At 36.3% G+C, this 16786-nt stretch overlaps 2 long non-coding RNA genes across 4 annotated transcripts; both read left to right on the top strand.

Moving 5' to 3' along the window:
* Positions 1 to 766: 766 nt before the first annotated feature.
* LOC149050714 (uncharacterized) lies at positions 767 to 16343 on the top strand. Of its 3 annotated transcripts, XR_016184373.1 has the most exons (3): positions 11900 to 12107; positions 12210 to 12400; positions 13793 to 16343. It is a non-coding gene; the product is annotated as an uncharacterized LOC149050714 (long non-coding RNA). The 3 variants fall into 3 exon arrangements; XR_016184374.1 differs by lacking the exons at positions 11900 to 12107; positions 12210 to 12400 and adding an exon at positions 767 to 790; XR_016184372.1 differs by lacking the exon at positions 12210 to 12400 and having other exon boundaries at positions 11882 to 12107.
* On the top strand, positions 815 to 3773 carry LOC149050715 (uncharacterized). The gene is made up of 2 exons (XR_016184375.1): positions 815 to 1313; positions 2208 to 3773. It is a non-coding gene; the product is annotated as an uncharacterized LOC149050715 (long non-coding RNA).
* Positions 16344 to 16786: the final 443 nt, after the last annotated feature.

The following is a 16786-nucleotide window of genomic DNA, read 5'->3' as shown; positions in this document are numbered from 1 at the left end:
CATTGTTGAGAGAAGCGCACAACTTTAATCTGACTTCGACCGGTTCTCTGCCTCGAGACGATGGATACCTTGGTGATATAAATAATGATTTGAGCTCACTCTATGTAGAAATAATCGACAAGAATCGATCGTATTACAAATGCACGATTTGTGGCCGAAAGTTGTCAAGGAAACAAAGACTCGAAACTCACTTGAGTTGTGTTCATGGCAAATGTGAGAAATAACACAAGCCAATCACAGTTTTGAATGTGACTACAAATCGTCTTTTAACCTCATATTTATAAAAGAAGGATACCATATTAGGAAGTATAAGAGATACACAGATGATCCCAGTGTACCGGTACCTAAATCTACAAAGCTTGACCGTAGCAAGCGTTCAGCAATTCCAAGGAATTCCAAAAGCCATTTCGCAAGGGTTTGCCGCAGTGGCAAGTGAAACAGTCAAATTTACGGAAATATATATCATGGAAGCGAAAAAAACTTGAGATAATCAACAAAATAGAAGCTAAAAGGGCGAGCAGCGCCACCAGAGAACCAAACGTAAATACACTACGTTGGTCGGTATAGGGCTAGGTTGATGTTTGGGACGAAGTGATTCCATCGCCAACAGTGTCGGCTTTTTCACGAAAACTGAAAACTTGAGTAGTTCATGTCACTTCTCTGAACAGAAGTATAGTGGATATCCTGGGAAAAGCTTAAAGATATCGCCTTGATGTCAATTCATCAGGAACACAATTTCTGCAGTTCCTGAGGAGACGTTACATGTATGTTCGATTAACATGTGCTTCAGGTAAACTCTTTGAAATTTTCGCACAATATTTTCATTAGGCAGCTAACCCATTGAGCTTTAAACGATAAAATGATAGGTCATTCTTTTAAATTGAATTTGAAGTATCGAAGAGAATCAAATCGTGCCAGTCGATGTCTTTTGGACTTGTCATCTTAGCTGGGAATGGCAATGAACTTTACTGTGGCTTGTGCATTGTGAATATAGAGAGTTTGATTGGGGAACAGTGTGTAAAATGGTTCCAGAGTCATGAATGTTTTTGAGGTATTACAAAGGCTCTTGCCCAAGTATTGAGATAGCAAATGTGCCAAATTGCTGTGGTGATGGAATTGAGTGGTTGTTATTTCGTCATTTACACAAGGATGAATTCTGATTCAAACTCAAAGTCTCTCTTAGATCCAGTGTAGAGCATTTAGGATGCCTTGACACTATTATGAAAATTTACAAAATGCTGACCAAGAATGTCATTGAAAAACTGATTCTAGTGAGGGAGTCAAAAATATTTCTCATTCAACATGTTGTGCAGGTACGCAACAAAATTCTATTTTGTCAAGAATAGGAGGAGTTTTGACATGTTGAACTTTTCTTGAAATGCTTTTGTTACCAGGGTGACATCAAAAGTCAAAATCCAATTTTAGTCCATAATTGCCTCCTATAATCTTATGTACTATGTGTAGATATAGTCATGAACCAAAGCAATTGGATGTATTTTGTGATTAATTACTTTCAAAGAGGTGGCTGAATATACTTTTAAAAAAAGTGTTTCATTCTTTGTTGTTGTTGTTGTTAATGTTAACAAACAATAAACAGATGTGGCCAACCTCACTCATGGTTGGTATGTAGAATCAGGTCCACTTACTTCTTGCTAAATTTCAGCTTTTTATGAATGGTTCTAATGATGATTACTGATGATGAATATTTTACTAATGACCTCTTTTGATGGATTCTAACCAGAGGGTCCCCCTAATATTGAGCCTATCAGTCAAACCCCATCAAGGCCTTCATTGACTGGTTTGCAAAATTCTAGGTCAAATAAGGACTTCTGTACATGTGAAATGCCAAAATGATTTTCACAGGTGACATCAACTTCAACCACAATTATGAAACTGTACTGTCTCTTAGTTTGAATTCAACAGCCATGGCATCACTAAACAAGTGTAGAATACAAATTAATAGCAGGCACCTCTTGGTATGTACATACTTGTATTGTCAAGGTTTGAACTCCATTTGGTTTGAACAAATCAGTTAGATCTTGACTGTTGGTCTTTTAAGTTGTGCATCAGTAATTTAAGCTGTTAAAACCATCTATAGTTATTAGTATCTTTAAAATCCATTGAATCGATTAGAAAGTGACGGGGAGGTGTTACCAGGCTTTGCCATGTTATGATTTGTTAAATGGTTTTCTGATCTTTAAATACAGGTTGGTTCAACTCTCCTAAAAAATGACTGTATGATATTATCACTACCACTGGTGGCAGCACACATGTGGCATTGTACTGGGTACACTTCATGGCTGGATCATGGCTGTAATTTATGATAAAGGTATCTAAAGGTTTGTAATAGACACACCTATTCTATGTCACACTGTGCATATTTAGAAAGACAACATTTATTTGTTAATCCTCAGCCTTGAAACCAGGAGCAAGGTGAGCTGGGCTTATGTATTCTATCATCTTCACAAGTCCCTGAGTGGCTTTTAAGAACATTTGTGTAGGAGGAATTAGAAGAAGGAGTACTGCACTCAATGAGTAGTGTGGTTCCTCCTCCCTAAGTTTCTTCTATAAGTATGTTTGGCTTCTCAGAGGCCAAACTGTTTTAGGTGTTAATTTACATGTACCCTTTTCATGGGGGCTGATTGTTAAATGTTTTGAAATGCATTAAATGTGGCTGGTGATTGCTCTTATACACAGACATTTCATTATTTAATACCAATACTTTAATTATGACTATTATTGATGTCACTTTCTAGAAGTAGAAAGAGGAGAGTAGAATGCTTTGGATCATACCATGATGACTTGTGTATTTTTTCAATTCCATTAGTTTGTTGACTAAAGCAAGAAAGCTGGCTTGGGAGAAAATGTTACCGTTCAAGGGTAAACAATATACAGCAAATATTGTGTCAAAAGAGGTGGGCAGTCTGGATCAGTGTAGGAAGCTGAGCGATAAAGCTGCGACACGAAGTACCTATATCAGTCTCTTGGTTAGCTGGCAGTTCATACCCTTTCTCCCATGTGTGGAATACAGATCACTGTCTTAGTAAAGAAGAGAGAATAAACCTTTTTTCTAATCATAGTAACAACCAGGGGGAAAATTTGTGAATTTCATTTAGGATGTTGTGCATGCATTCTTCAAATCTTATTGCCTGGTAAGAAAATGTTGGTTTTTCCCCAACTAGAAAATCAATTGTTGCTAACATCATCAAAATGACAGCAACCTATCTTTTAAAACCATTCAATTTCAAAGTTTTCATTGACTTTTGGACTTAGGGTTGTTGAGAGCTACTTGTAACTTTAGCCAAGGTAAATAAACTAGCTTATTTCATATTAGACTCATGTTCCATTTTGTTGAATTATGCGTATAGCTGAGTGCTTAGGATGTGTCTTGCCTCTAAGCCAGCCAAATAACACTACTTATTGTTACATTTTGCAGTTTTTTGCCTGAATTTTTTTTACAGTTATGGGAGAAGAGTTTAGTTTATGTGCAGTTGAAACTGTTATGATGAAACCAGCTTGATTGGGTGGCATTATTTCCTTAGTATTCTGTATGAATAGCTATGGAAAATGACTGATTAATAAAGAGTTAATCAATCACATTGGCCAGCAACAGTCTTGGTAGCCATGATTCCTTTTTTCATTCATAACTGTTAATGAGCTTTCATTTTTAAGGTCAACTTTGTGATGGAATTGTTTGTACTGTTCTCAAGAGTTGTTTTAAAACTTGGGCTTTTCTCAAGGTGCCAGGGTGTGGCAGTCAAATCAATTGAAAATATTCTTAATCTTATCAATAAAAATCATTAATCATGCTTCTTTTTCCTTTTGTTAACTCATTTATTCCTCGAGTGATTGATATGTGACTTCTCCATACAAATTCAAACTGTTCACAGAAGCTTACAAGAAATAAAAATGTGACGGATTAGAATTTCAACAGGAATACTTATATACCACCAAAATTAATAAATAGAAATTGTGGTGAGGAGGTAATTTAACAGTGCACATCATTAGTTGTTCATATATGGGTTAACTAGGGGTTTAATTGTAATGAGACATAGACAGGAAAGAAAGTACAGTATCATAATAATTTGCTTTGATAATTATTTGCTTCTGAGGTGTGTGTGTTAATCCATTCAAATTATACATGTATGTACCCTGTCAAGAGAGATTTTCTTGACTCTACATGTATTTGGCTCAACAGTTTCCACAGCTGTTCGTGGGTGATGTATATGGAACCAGTGAACTGATTGAAAAGATTGGTGTCGAGGTAGACACCACTTTAAAAGTTACAGGAAAAGCTTTTGACGCCCTCTCTTTATTGTCTACATCTACAGGTGAGCTGTCGCAATACCTCTCTACGAAATCGTTGGAAATTAGGGAAATTTAGTTGATAACGTAAATAAGCCACTATAGAGAGTTTCAAAGCTGGCGTTTCGAGCGTTATTACCCTTCGTCAGAGCGAATGATGAAGGGCTAACGCTCGCTTGAAACATCAGGTTTGGTATTTTCAGAGAGAGGAAATTTTTAGGCTTTGTAAATGAATAGTTACAGTAACAAGTGCGTAAAACTTGTAGAATTTCAATAAGTGTTATATCTGTGACAACCTCTTGTTTTGAGATGAACTGAGTTAATAAACATGTCGAAAAATTATCTTTCTTGGTATATGGATCGGAGTGAGTTTGATATGAATCACCAGAATGATGGTCGAGTTATAGCGAAGCTGCCCGTTTGGTGCCAAAGTTTTACTTATTGACTGTATTCTCAGATGTATTGCGTCGCTGAGTTAACGTAAATAAATGCTGTTACGATGTAGGTGGTTTTAAAAGGATTTCAGTCCCCGTCATAAAATAGTGAAACAACTTTCAGAGAAGGGTAATCATTCAAGTAGCAAGACTAAGGTTGGATCCAAATGAAAAATTTGTGGTTGCAAATTATGAGTTATCAAATGGATTGACACGCGGCCTAAAAATCGTTTGTAACTTAAAAATCCTTCACCAACAAAAAATCAGAAAGCAAGGTACTTGTTCACATTTACAATAAATTTAACTTACTATTCGAAATCACCAAAACAGTTTGATCGTTTTTAAACGCCAAGCGATGTTTTGAGTTCTACGATCTACTACAAATACACTTTTGGCAGGTCCGTTGAAATTTGGACATTTCTATTATAAGTTGCACAACAGGAACCGAGGGATTTTCATGGCATTAATAAATGCAGCATTAAATCTCTTGTGTCGGAATAGTGTCTCACTTGACTTCAGTTTTTCGGTGGATGAAGGTCAAGATTTGCGCACGCCGGTGCAGCAAACAAACAAACAGACTCTCACTACTTCAAAACATACATTTAAAAATTGTGACAAGGACTTTCTTTGTCACTTAAAATTTAACAGAGGTAAATCTAGGTGGATTAATCGCCGATGAAACTGAATAATACTCTCCTTAACATCACTGATTGTTTTTAAAGAAAACATCGTCATGATAGTCATGTTGCAAAGATTGCTTGGAAGCCCTTTAAATTACCTTTATCTTTACGCAAATAAAACTGTTTGGGTGAAGCCTCTCTCTTTAATTTACATCGCCTCTTTTTTTCTATACTATCTACTCGCCAAAACTTTTTTTCAGTTTATGGCTAGGAGGGTCTTGCCGTAAATAAAGTTCTTAATCATACAGGCTCTTTTAGCAAACATTTGTTTAACTCTTTAAAGCAAATGGTTTTCACCAGCCTAGGTCGGTCCGTATTATTTACATTACATAAATAACAATTATGTCTTGTAAACTAAACGAACTACCGAGTCACTTAATGATTTATGCACCCGAACCCGAAACCAAATGAATTTCCCATGACAACATTTTCATGTCGTAACTGCGCTCTGATAACAACTGCTCCTAGGGGCTACAAACTGCTAAAATCCTAAGATAAGGTAGCAAAAAGTCTTGTATAACTTGTACTTACCTGGTTTCCTGGTCTTTGCCTTCCCTACCCCACCCTCGATACAAGGTTAAGTTTGATTTTGAGGCCAGTTTCTAGTCCTAGCACGGCGGGTCTTGGGGTTTTTGAGGAGGGGGGGGGATGAAGAATTAGACGGTGTTTTGTTGCACGCTTTTATTTTTTGTCTCGACCTTTGCAAGTAGTGGAATTCTGTGTGAAACTGTTTCGAGCCCTCGACTCACTCGTGGGGACGTTACCGTGATGAATAAAGATTGTCAGTCGGTACTTACAGTCTTCGGAGACGATAAAGTCTGCTGAAAGCTCCTGGGGGTAAGTCCTGTAATTGATTATGGGATAAGTCCCTGTCAACAAAAAATAATCAAAATAGATAATTAGATGTGCGCTGTAAGATGAAGTTTAAAACTCCAAATGACTCCTGCCGGAAGAAAGGCTTGTTTTATTGCGTTGTAAGGTTTTAAGGTCCCCCCCCCCGGAATAAGCTCCCCCCCAACTCCTCCCTCACTTTCTTAGATACAAAGAAAACCCGTTTCTTTGGCACTTTATCGATATAATTTTTTAATTTTCAACTAAAGCTGAATCAGTACTGGTTAATAATTTCTTCATAAGCTCCCTCCTTCCAATAAGCGCCTCTCCTTTCAGCCGAAATTATAGAATAGTGCTCCGGTGCTTATTCGGGGAAATACGCTAAATGAGATTGCTTGATTAGGTTTAACGAAATGTTTTTGTATTTTATAAAAAATCAAGTGGGACTCGCGATGCAAATGGTCAAGATAAAATTATGTGATAGAAATATTACATTTGGAAATAATCCAAGACGTCTCTGAATTTGTGGATCAACACAGATTTTGATGTCATCGTGCAGGATGTGGACCAGCCGGCTTTCGCTTATCCCCTTTCCCCCTCCCCCCTCACCCAAGAATGTTTTACATACTGTAGATGTGAAATTAAGTATTTCGACATTGTATCAGGGGTCATCTTCAATTTCACCAGCCCCCCCCTCCTCCGTGAGAATTTTATTGCCGCCACTTTTGATAATGTAATACAATGATACATAAATACAGTTTTCAATCCGGACAATGAAAATAAGGCAATTTGTAAAGCTTACACAAGTCTGGGTAATGAATTTTTTTAGATAAACTGAAACTTTTCAGACATTATTCTCTGCACTCTCTTGTATGTTTATCTATAAATAATTGCACCCATCGTGAAACACTGATTCTAATTGGTTCCAGCGAGTTTATTGTATCACCATAAATTACTCGAACAAGTTTACCATAATAACACAACATATACATGCGATGTGCGTTGGAAAGACTTAATTTCGTTCCCGCGAAGAAAAAATTCAATTTTTCTGCTGTTTTGCTTTAGAAAATTTCTCATCATAAACTGAACTTCGCCTTTTTGCATGTTATTTAAAAATAAAAACAGCGATATCAGCAATGAAAAGTCTAAAAAAAGTAAGAGGAAAAAAGGTTTCTCAACAACACTGAAGAATAAAGAAATCAACTTTTGGTTGGTATGAAGGCGAGAGCGACTCGCCATCAGTTCAACAAAATAAATTGTAAAATTTTTATCCTTTAGTTACAATGGGACACAAACTTACACATCATGGATTACCAAATACAAAAGGAAGTTCTTTCAATTTTAAACTGTCTTTATTCATCGAAAAAAACCTTGCCAAAAACAATATAGTTTCAATAATTAACGTACAGTCAATGCTCTCACAAAATGTGGAACGTCAACTTGTCAACAGCACATTGCAGTGGTTAAAACCAACGAGTTAAAAACAGATGATTCCAGAGTTCTGAGGCTAGTCGTTGTAAAACTAAAACCAAGCTTAAATGTTTAATTTTAGTTTCCTTAGCGCGGAAAAGTGTCTTACAAACGGGAAATAACATGAGATGATATCAAAAAAAAGCTGTCTTCCTGTGAACATGATAAGAGAAATATGACAAGGAGAAAGTTTCCGCGACTCTTAAAAAAACTGTGATAGGGCAGAATAAATCTGAGATATACGTTCTTCCCTGGAACTTAGTGTTTAGTTCACCATAAATAACACATCATGCTATGGACACCTGAACAGGTCATATGGGTGAAATGTTCGTTATTTTCTGGAAGGTTTATAGCCAGCTCCTAAAAAAATTGCAATAATGTTTATCATCGGCTTATTCCAGTATTAGTGGTGAAATAGCAAGTAGATGAGTCTCCCAAACAACTTAGCAATCAGACTCGTTCCACAGAAATAAGAGTCGTGCACCAAGGCTCCTCGATAATACGTAACGAAACACTCAGCATACTTAGCAATCTCGAAATAGAAAGTCGCAATAGGGTTCACGTCAGTGGTCAAACGGCGGAAAACTAATCAGTGATTAGGGCCAGATATATTGTGATCGAAAATTTATTATATTATACTCTTGAACGTGACCCATGAAAACGAAATATCATGCCCAAAACTATATGCTCCCGTTCTTTAAACTCCCCTGCTCCCCTACTCCCCAGGCCTCCCCCCTCTCCCTGCCACCGAGGGATAAAATTAGATTACAAAATGTAAAGGGTGGCTTACTGCAACTTCACACGAAAGAGATCACGTTATTGGACCAAATTCCTTGGCTACACTTATTTAGCTCTTATTGAGTGCGTGAGGTAGTAGCCAGACCTTCAATAACGTAACCTAGCTACAGAGAAGTGGTAGAAACGGTATTTGAGAAGTTTATGCTAGAAACGACCCTGAAAACGTTATTGTAAAAGTACTAGAAACCCAGTTTCACCAATTTACTCTCAAGAATTTTCGTAATTATGCTGGAATTATGCTTCATCCTGTCTGACTAAAGCAGTACACCCATGATTATGACGGCATAATTTATCTGAGCCTATCTGTCGAACGGTTTCAATTAAGGTCTTTTTCATTATTTTTACTGCTTGTCATAAACAGTTCTAGATCTCGAGAACTCCTTGGATCTGAAGGCTGAAAAGTCAGTCTCCAAATGTTTCCAAATATACTCACTTACAATTCATTATCAGTATTATAATTTTCGCCCAAAACATAATACTCTTAAAATGTTAAATGGCTTATTTCATTGAAAATGTTTGGGAAACACACCATCCTTTCGCTCTTTAGAATGTTTTCTGCGCCTAGCATATGAGAGAATCGTCGGAGTGGGTTTTTATCATCCCCATGGCGGATAACGGGACACTTGTCTCTGGGATTAAAATGAAACATTATGCAATCAATTTTTGTCATTTTCTTAGCCTTTGGCTAGTCTCCAAAGCCGAAACAGCCATGACGGACAAATTCCAAGAATCAGCAAGATTTTGCAAGGTTTTTGCAGGATTGCTGATTTAAGGAAACAAGAAACTCCAACTAATATTTCGCTGAGGACGGCTGTCAACCAGCCACAATTTAAAAACCATTAAGTGATATTTCTCTTAAGTCGACATAACGTGCTGAGCGCTCTTTTTCATATAGCTGTAGAGATATTTTGGAGATATAAATCAGCTACATATCGGACGAAAGTTACTTTTCCAGTGTACTGTAAATCACCTCAGTTGAGTGTCTCTCACCGTTAAGTGTGCTTAAGTAATTTGTTTCCTCGCTTTGGGTAATTTCTTTATGATTATAAGATCGATCTTAATTTGACCCCCTCGCTAAGACATTTTTTACAGAACTGCGGCACAAACGATGTTCACATTAACCATGAAGCGCACCTTTTCGTGTGGTCAATTGAAGTTATTTTAGTTAAGAAGCCTTTTCCACTGGTTTATACAAAATGATCGAGTTCTGAAGTTGTCGGATGCACCGTTCTGAAGAGCTTGAACCATTTTTAAGGCTGACACCGTTTTAGACAGATTTTAAATGAAAATTTTCAACAGTATTACGAAACTGTCTCAGATCCCAAGATGGCGGACATAACAAACGGACGGTGTGATTATCATATCTAGTAAAGTCATATCCAGTGAATGGCAACAATCAGTGATCAATTCCGGCAGTTCTACGTTCAATAAAACTTGAATCTACAAATTGCTTAATTCCGTAAAAGTCGTCTTTTTGATATGCTTTATATACGACAAAAGGGAAATACGATACCTTGTTTATCGATTTCTCTCGCCTTGATGAAACCTGGAATAAGTGCCAACTTTTTTTCACATGAAATGGAGCGTTATTTTTCATTCAAATCTAACCATCGGAACTCAGCAATCCAGAACAACGACCAGACTCTAACCTTTTTCCCACACTTCCGACTGCAAGCGTATATAGTGCACACTTTCTCTCCAAAGGGCATGCAGAAAAGAGACATCTCATGATCATAAATTTCTCAACATCCGGGCTTGCGGCATAAGCTTAACTTTTTGGATTTGGTCTCATTGTACATCCGATACCAATCCGCAGGAAAGTCTTATTTAAATATAAATCTACTTGTGAAAACACCGCTTCACACATGCGGTTTGGAAGTTGCTCACTCCGAGTAATGGGCTCCTGTCTGTCTGTAAAAGTTCCATTAAAGTAACTGATTAGAGAGGCATCCTGGGCTGGGATATTGGGCAAAAAGAGGGAGAGTAAGTGTAGTTAAGGGCTATTTAGTAATCATAAAATTCGGTTCGCGGCAAGTGCTTGAAACAGAGAGATCTGAAAGGCCTTTAAACTGTTTGACGGTTAATTTAAGGGTTCGTTACACCCATTTAAGAAGCTGGCGCGATTTAACCCTACTCAACCACAGCAGATTATTTTAAATCGCTCGACGCGAATCTTCGACCCGAGAGCCACGGCAGACAAGTGAACTTGTGAATCCCGTACTGAATCTGTGTTTAATCAAAGAAAGTTTGGGGTGTTTCGTCGCATTTGCAAACGGGGGCTCTCTGGTTGGAAATTGGAAAATTTGAACATTTTTGTCGAAAAAAATTTTTGAAGAATAAATCTCCCGCTATCTTCCTACATTTGAAATACGTGGTTTGTTTTTTACATAAATCCTCTTATGGAATCAAAAATACTAGTTGTTTGTTCCAATGTCCCCTCATCCCAGAATTCAGTCCAAATTCTTGAATGTTGTCTTTGGAGGCCAGGATGATAATGTTATCATTTCACAGCCCTGCGGTGTGAATTTCGTTCAAAGCGAAATGGATTTTGCTGCAGTGGCAAGTGAAACAGTCAAATTTACAGAAATGTATATCATGGAAGCGAAAAAGGCTTGAGCTAATTAACAAAATAGAAGCTAAAAGGGCGAGCAGCGCCACCAGAGAACCAAACGTAACCACACTACGTTGGTCGGTATTAAGGGCTAGGATGGTATCCGGTCACTTCGCAAACGTGTCACTTCGCAAACTGTCAGTTCGCAAACGTCCTCGGTCGATTCGCAAACGCATCCCAGTCGATTCGCAAACGTAATATGAATCAACGAAAATCAACAGAAGAGAATCACGTTACTTTTAATCATTATAAATGATGAATTGATTGCGTGACTCGACTGATCGACGAGCAATGTAGAAAAATACACGCACAGTATCACTTTATTAAACCACTAAACCATCGAACGAAACGTACCGATCTCCCGATGACTATATTCACATGAGTAAGGAAAGTCATCGTCTGATTTAAGATCACAGTAACGATAAGACATCAATAAGAAGGATAGAAAGTAATGAAAAAGCAAGCTAGACATTGAGACACTTCTAGACACTGAGTTAGATAAGATTTATTGAAAAGATTCCAAGAAGTTGGATGCCTGCCGAGCTTCCAAAATGGCAAAAGTAAGCTTTCACGCTGATAAAACTTACTACATTACTTCTTAATTTTATAACTTTCTTCGATAAAAGATTGTAAAGAAACATAATATGAAGTTATATCAACCTTTTTAAAAATAATTCGAAGGCGTTTGCGAATCGACTTGGATGCGTTTGCGAAGTGACAAAGGACGTTTGCGAAGTGACACGTTTGCGAAGTGACCGGTATTCGCTAGGATGATGTTGGGGACGAAGTGATTCCATCGCCAACAGTGTCGGCTTTTTAACGAAAACTGAAAACTTGAGTAGTTCGTGTCACTTCTCTGAATAGAAGTGTAGTGGATATCCTGGGAAAAGCTTAAATATCGCTTTGGTGTCAATCCGTCAGGAACACAACTTCTGCAGCTCCTGAGGAGACGTTATGTTCGATTAACATGTGCTCCAGGTAAACTCTTTTAAACTTTCGCACAATATTTTTAATAGGCAGCTAACCCAATGAGGTTTAAACGAGAAAATGATATGTCATTCTTTTAAATTTAACGTGCAGGTCAATTTGAAGTATCGAAGAGAATCAAATCGTGCTAATCGATGCCTTTTGGACTTGTCATCTTAGCTGGGAATAGCAATGAACTCTACTGAAAGCTATTTGCAAAAACTGTGGCTTGTTCACTATGAATGTAGAGAGTTTGATTGAGGAGCTGTGTGTAAAATGGTTCAAGAGTCATGAATGTTTTTGAGGTATTACAAAGGCTCTTTCCCAAGTATTGCGATAAAAAATGTGCCAAATTGCTGCGGTGATGGAATTGAGTGTTTGTCATTTCGTCATGTACACAAGGATGAATTCTGATTAAAACTCAAAGGTTCTTTTAAATTCAGTGTAGAGCATTAAGGATGCCTGTTACACTTGACACCACTGTGAAAATCAACAAAATGCTGACCAAGAATGTCACTGAAAAACTGATTCTAGTGAGGGAGTCAAAAATATTTCTCATTCGACAATTTGTACAGGTACACAACAAAATTCTATTTTGCCAAAAATAAGAGGAGTTTTGACATGTTGAACTTTTCTTGAAATGCTTTTGTTACCAGGGTGACATCAAAAGTCAAAATCCAATTTTAGTCCATAATTGCCTCCTATAATCTTACATACTATGTGTAGATATAGTCATGAACCAAACCAATTGGATCTATTTTGTGCTAAATTACTTGAATTGGCAGAAGATACTTAAAAAATGTTTGATACTTTGTTGTTATTGTCAATAATTAACAAAGAAGAAACAGATGTGGCCAACCTCACTGATTGGTTGGTGTGTAGAGTGGTCCGCTTCTTGCTAAATTTCAGCTTTTTATGAATGGTTCTGATGATGATTACTGATGATGAATATTTTACTAATGACCTCCTCTTTTGATGGATTCCAACTAGAGGGTCCCCTTAATATTGAGCTTATCATGTTTTGATGGCTCATAGTTAAATCTCATCAAGGCCTTCATTGACTGGTTTGCAAAATTCTAAGTCAAATAAGGACTTCCCGTGCATGTGAAATGCCAAAATGATTTTCACAGTTGACATCAACTTTAACCTTTAACTCCCAAGATCTCATTAGTAATTCTTCTTACTGTCTGCCATATAGTTCCTCTGATGTTAATTTTGAGAATTTGGTATTGGATCAACTAATAATCCCCTACTTAATATTTTCCTTTATTTTCATCACTTGTCTGCTTAATATTGTATTGATATTGTAAAGAGAAATTCTGTCTTGGTCACACATGGGAGTTAAAGGTTTATTATGAAACTGTTCTCTCAGTTGGAATTCAACATGCATGGCATCACTTAAAACAAGTGTGGAATAAAAATTTATAACAGGCACCTCTTGATATGTACATACTTGTATCACCAAGGTCTGAACTCCAATCGGTTTGAACAAATCAGTTAAATATTGACTGTGGGTCTTTTAAGTTGTGCATCAGTAATTTAAGTTGTTAAAACCATCTATATTAATAGTATCTTTAAAATCCATTGACTTGATTAGAAAGTGACAGGGAGGTGTTGCCTGTAATTTTTGGTGGCTTCAATTGTGAACAAACAGGTTTAACCATTTTGTCAACTAATTTTCTGATCTTTAAATATAGGTTGGTTCAACTCTCCTAACAAATGTCTGTATGATATTATCACTACCACTGCTGGCAGCACATAATTATGTGACATTGTACTGGGTACACTTTATGGTTGGATCATGGCTGTAATTTATGGTACAGGTGTCTAAAGGTTTGTAATTGACACACCTATGCTATGTCACACTGTGTATATTTAGAAAGACAACATTTATTTGTTAATCCTTAGCCTTGCAATCAGGAGTAAGGTGAGCCAGGCTTACATATTCTGCAATTGTCTAAATAGTATGATATTGTCTTCTCAAGTCCCTGAGTGGCTTTTAAGAACACTTGTGAAGGAGGAATTAGAAGAAGGAGTACTGCACTCAATGAGTAGTGTGGTTCATCCTCCCAAGGTTTTTTCTATAAACATGTTTGGCTTCCGAGGCTAAACTATTTTAGGTGTTAAAGTACATGTACCTTTTTCATGGGAGCTGTGCGAAATGTTTTGAAATGTATTAAATTTTGCTGGTGATTGCTCCTATAAACAGACATTTAATTATTTAATGCCAATACCTTAATTATCACTGATGTCACTTTCTTTAAGTAGAAGGAGAAGAGTAAAATGCTTTGGATCATACCATGATGACTTGTGTATTTTGTCAATAACAACAACAACTAACTTTATCACCAAATTGAGAAGTTAAACTTAATTTGCACACATAATATATTAATACAAAAAAAGGTAACATTTACTCAGAATAACTGAAAAGCTAATCCAGCTGAGTAAAAGTAAATAATGTTTAAATATAGGACGTAGGTTGGCACTAAAGCTCGAGCAAAGCAAATTATTGGTCAAAAAAAAAAGAGGACAAAAAATAAATTTCAAAAAATCAGATAAAGAAAAAAGAAAAAGAAGAAGAGACCAGTTGAAAAATCATGAACAGTAAGACTGTAAGATGTTTAATTTGACTTTGTTTTTAAATGTTTCAAGGGGGAGGTGTTTAATGCTTTCATTAAGGTGATTCCAAACTTTTACAGCTGCGAAGCAAATGTTGAATTTACCATAGTTCAATTCCATTAATTTGTTGACTAAAGCAAGAAAGCTGGCTTGGGATAAAATGTTACCATTCAAGGGTAAACAATATACTGTACATATTGTGTCAAAAGAGGTGAGCAGTCTGGATCAGTGTAGGAAGTTGAGTGATAAAGCTGCTACATGAAATACATGTACCTATATCAGTCTCTTGGTCAGCTGGCAGTTCATATACTTTCTCCCATGTGAGCAATACAGATCGCTGTCTTAGTAAAGAAGAGAGAATACACCTTTTTTTCTAATCATAGTAACAACCAAGAGGAAAATTTGTGAATTTCATTTAGGATGTTGTGCATGCATTCTTCAAATCTTATTGCCTGGTAAGAAAATGTTGGGTTTTTTTCCCAACTAGAAAATTAATTGTTGCTAACATCATCAAAATGACAGCAACCTATCTTTTAAACCATTCAATTTCAAAGTTTTCATTGACTTGTGTTGCAGAGAGCTACTTGTAACTTTAGCCAAGGTAAATGAACTAGCTTATTTCATGACTGAATATTAGACTCATGTTCAATTTTGTTGAATTGTGCGTATAGCTGAGTGCTAAGGATGTGTCTTGCCTCTAAGCCAGCCAAACCACACCACTTATTGTTACATTATTTTTGCAGTTTTTTTGCCTGAATTTTCCTTCCAGCAACAGGAGAAATTACTAGTAACTCTAAAGTAAATCCAATCATACATGATTCAGAGGACAATTTTGATATTACATAATAATAATTTAATTATTACTAAAAGACAGAAAGCTTTTTGTTTTGTGAAAATGACTGCATTCCATTCATTTTTTTTTCTGACAGTGAATGTTCTTTATTCCTGTCCTGAAGTCATTTTATAAAATGGAGTACAGTTTACAGCTTGTGATTTAATGATAAGCTGTCCAAGACTGGGGTAAAAAATTAATGTTGCTCACAAGTGATATTCAACTTTCATTCATACCAGCTTAATGGCTTCTTTGTAATTCCACTTAAAATAAGAAGGTGGCAAATGCAATTAATTGTTGAAATACGAAACACAGTGGCTGTCTTTAGTCAATGGAAATGATGGTGGAGGCTTGTAGTTTGTATCTTGATATTGGTCTTAATAAAAAATAATGGTGTAAAAGACATTTTCTTCTTGGGCAAATGAAAATAAAAACTTATTCAAATTTTGCACCAATCTGTGGGTTGTTGTTTTTTATTTCAGTTGAATATCGTAAAGCATTTTCTTCTCTTTGTTAAAAGATCAGTAACATTTTGAGTCTATTAGTTTGAGAAATAGTACTGTGTTTTAATTTGCCATTATTATTTTGTATGCTGTATGTAAAAGTTGTGTTCAACAGGAAATTACAATTAAACCAATATATGTTTCTCTTGATCATCCAATAGGGTTTTTTTCTTAATGAATGATATGATACTGATGTTATTAACAGTACATGCTGATATTGTCCAACAGGTAGCTACTACATGTAAGTTCAATGAGTGATTTTGACTAAAAATAATAAAATGCAGTATACCCTCATATATCTCTGTTCACTTCCTATTTAGCATTAGTCTCAAATCATCAACTTGCATACCTCAAAAGCTACTGGTGCATGTATGCATACCTTTTCCTTTCCAAACACAATAAGGATTTGAATTAAGAAACAATTCCAGTCTCTTTATGTATCTGGTGTTATTTGACAATCCTTTAAAAATCATTGTGACCCTTTACTTCTAGGAACTGAAGCATCCTCATGAACATCATTGTGTATACAACAAGAGTTTAACTGATATGTGGCTGAAACTGTTATATCATTGCATTATTTTCTTAGTATTTTTTGTCGTATGGAAAATGAATGATTAATAAAGAGTTAATAAATGACATTGGCCTGCAGCAGTCGTGGTAGCCATGATTTCTTTTATCATTCACAACAGTACTGTTAACAAGCTTTCATTTGTAAGGCTGGCTTCTTGATGGAATTT

The sequence above is a fragment of the Pocillopora damicornis genome, chromosome 2 (assembly GCF_964200805.1).
Source record: "Pocillopora damicornis chromosome 2, jaPocDami1.2, whole genome shotgun sequence".
NCBI lineage: Eukaryota > Metazoa > Cnidaria > Anthozoa > Scleractinia > Pocilloporidae > Pocillopora > Pocillopora damicornis.
This window is presented reverse-complemented; position numbering and strand designations above follow the sequence as displayed.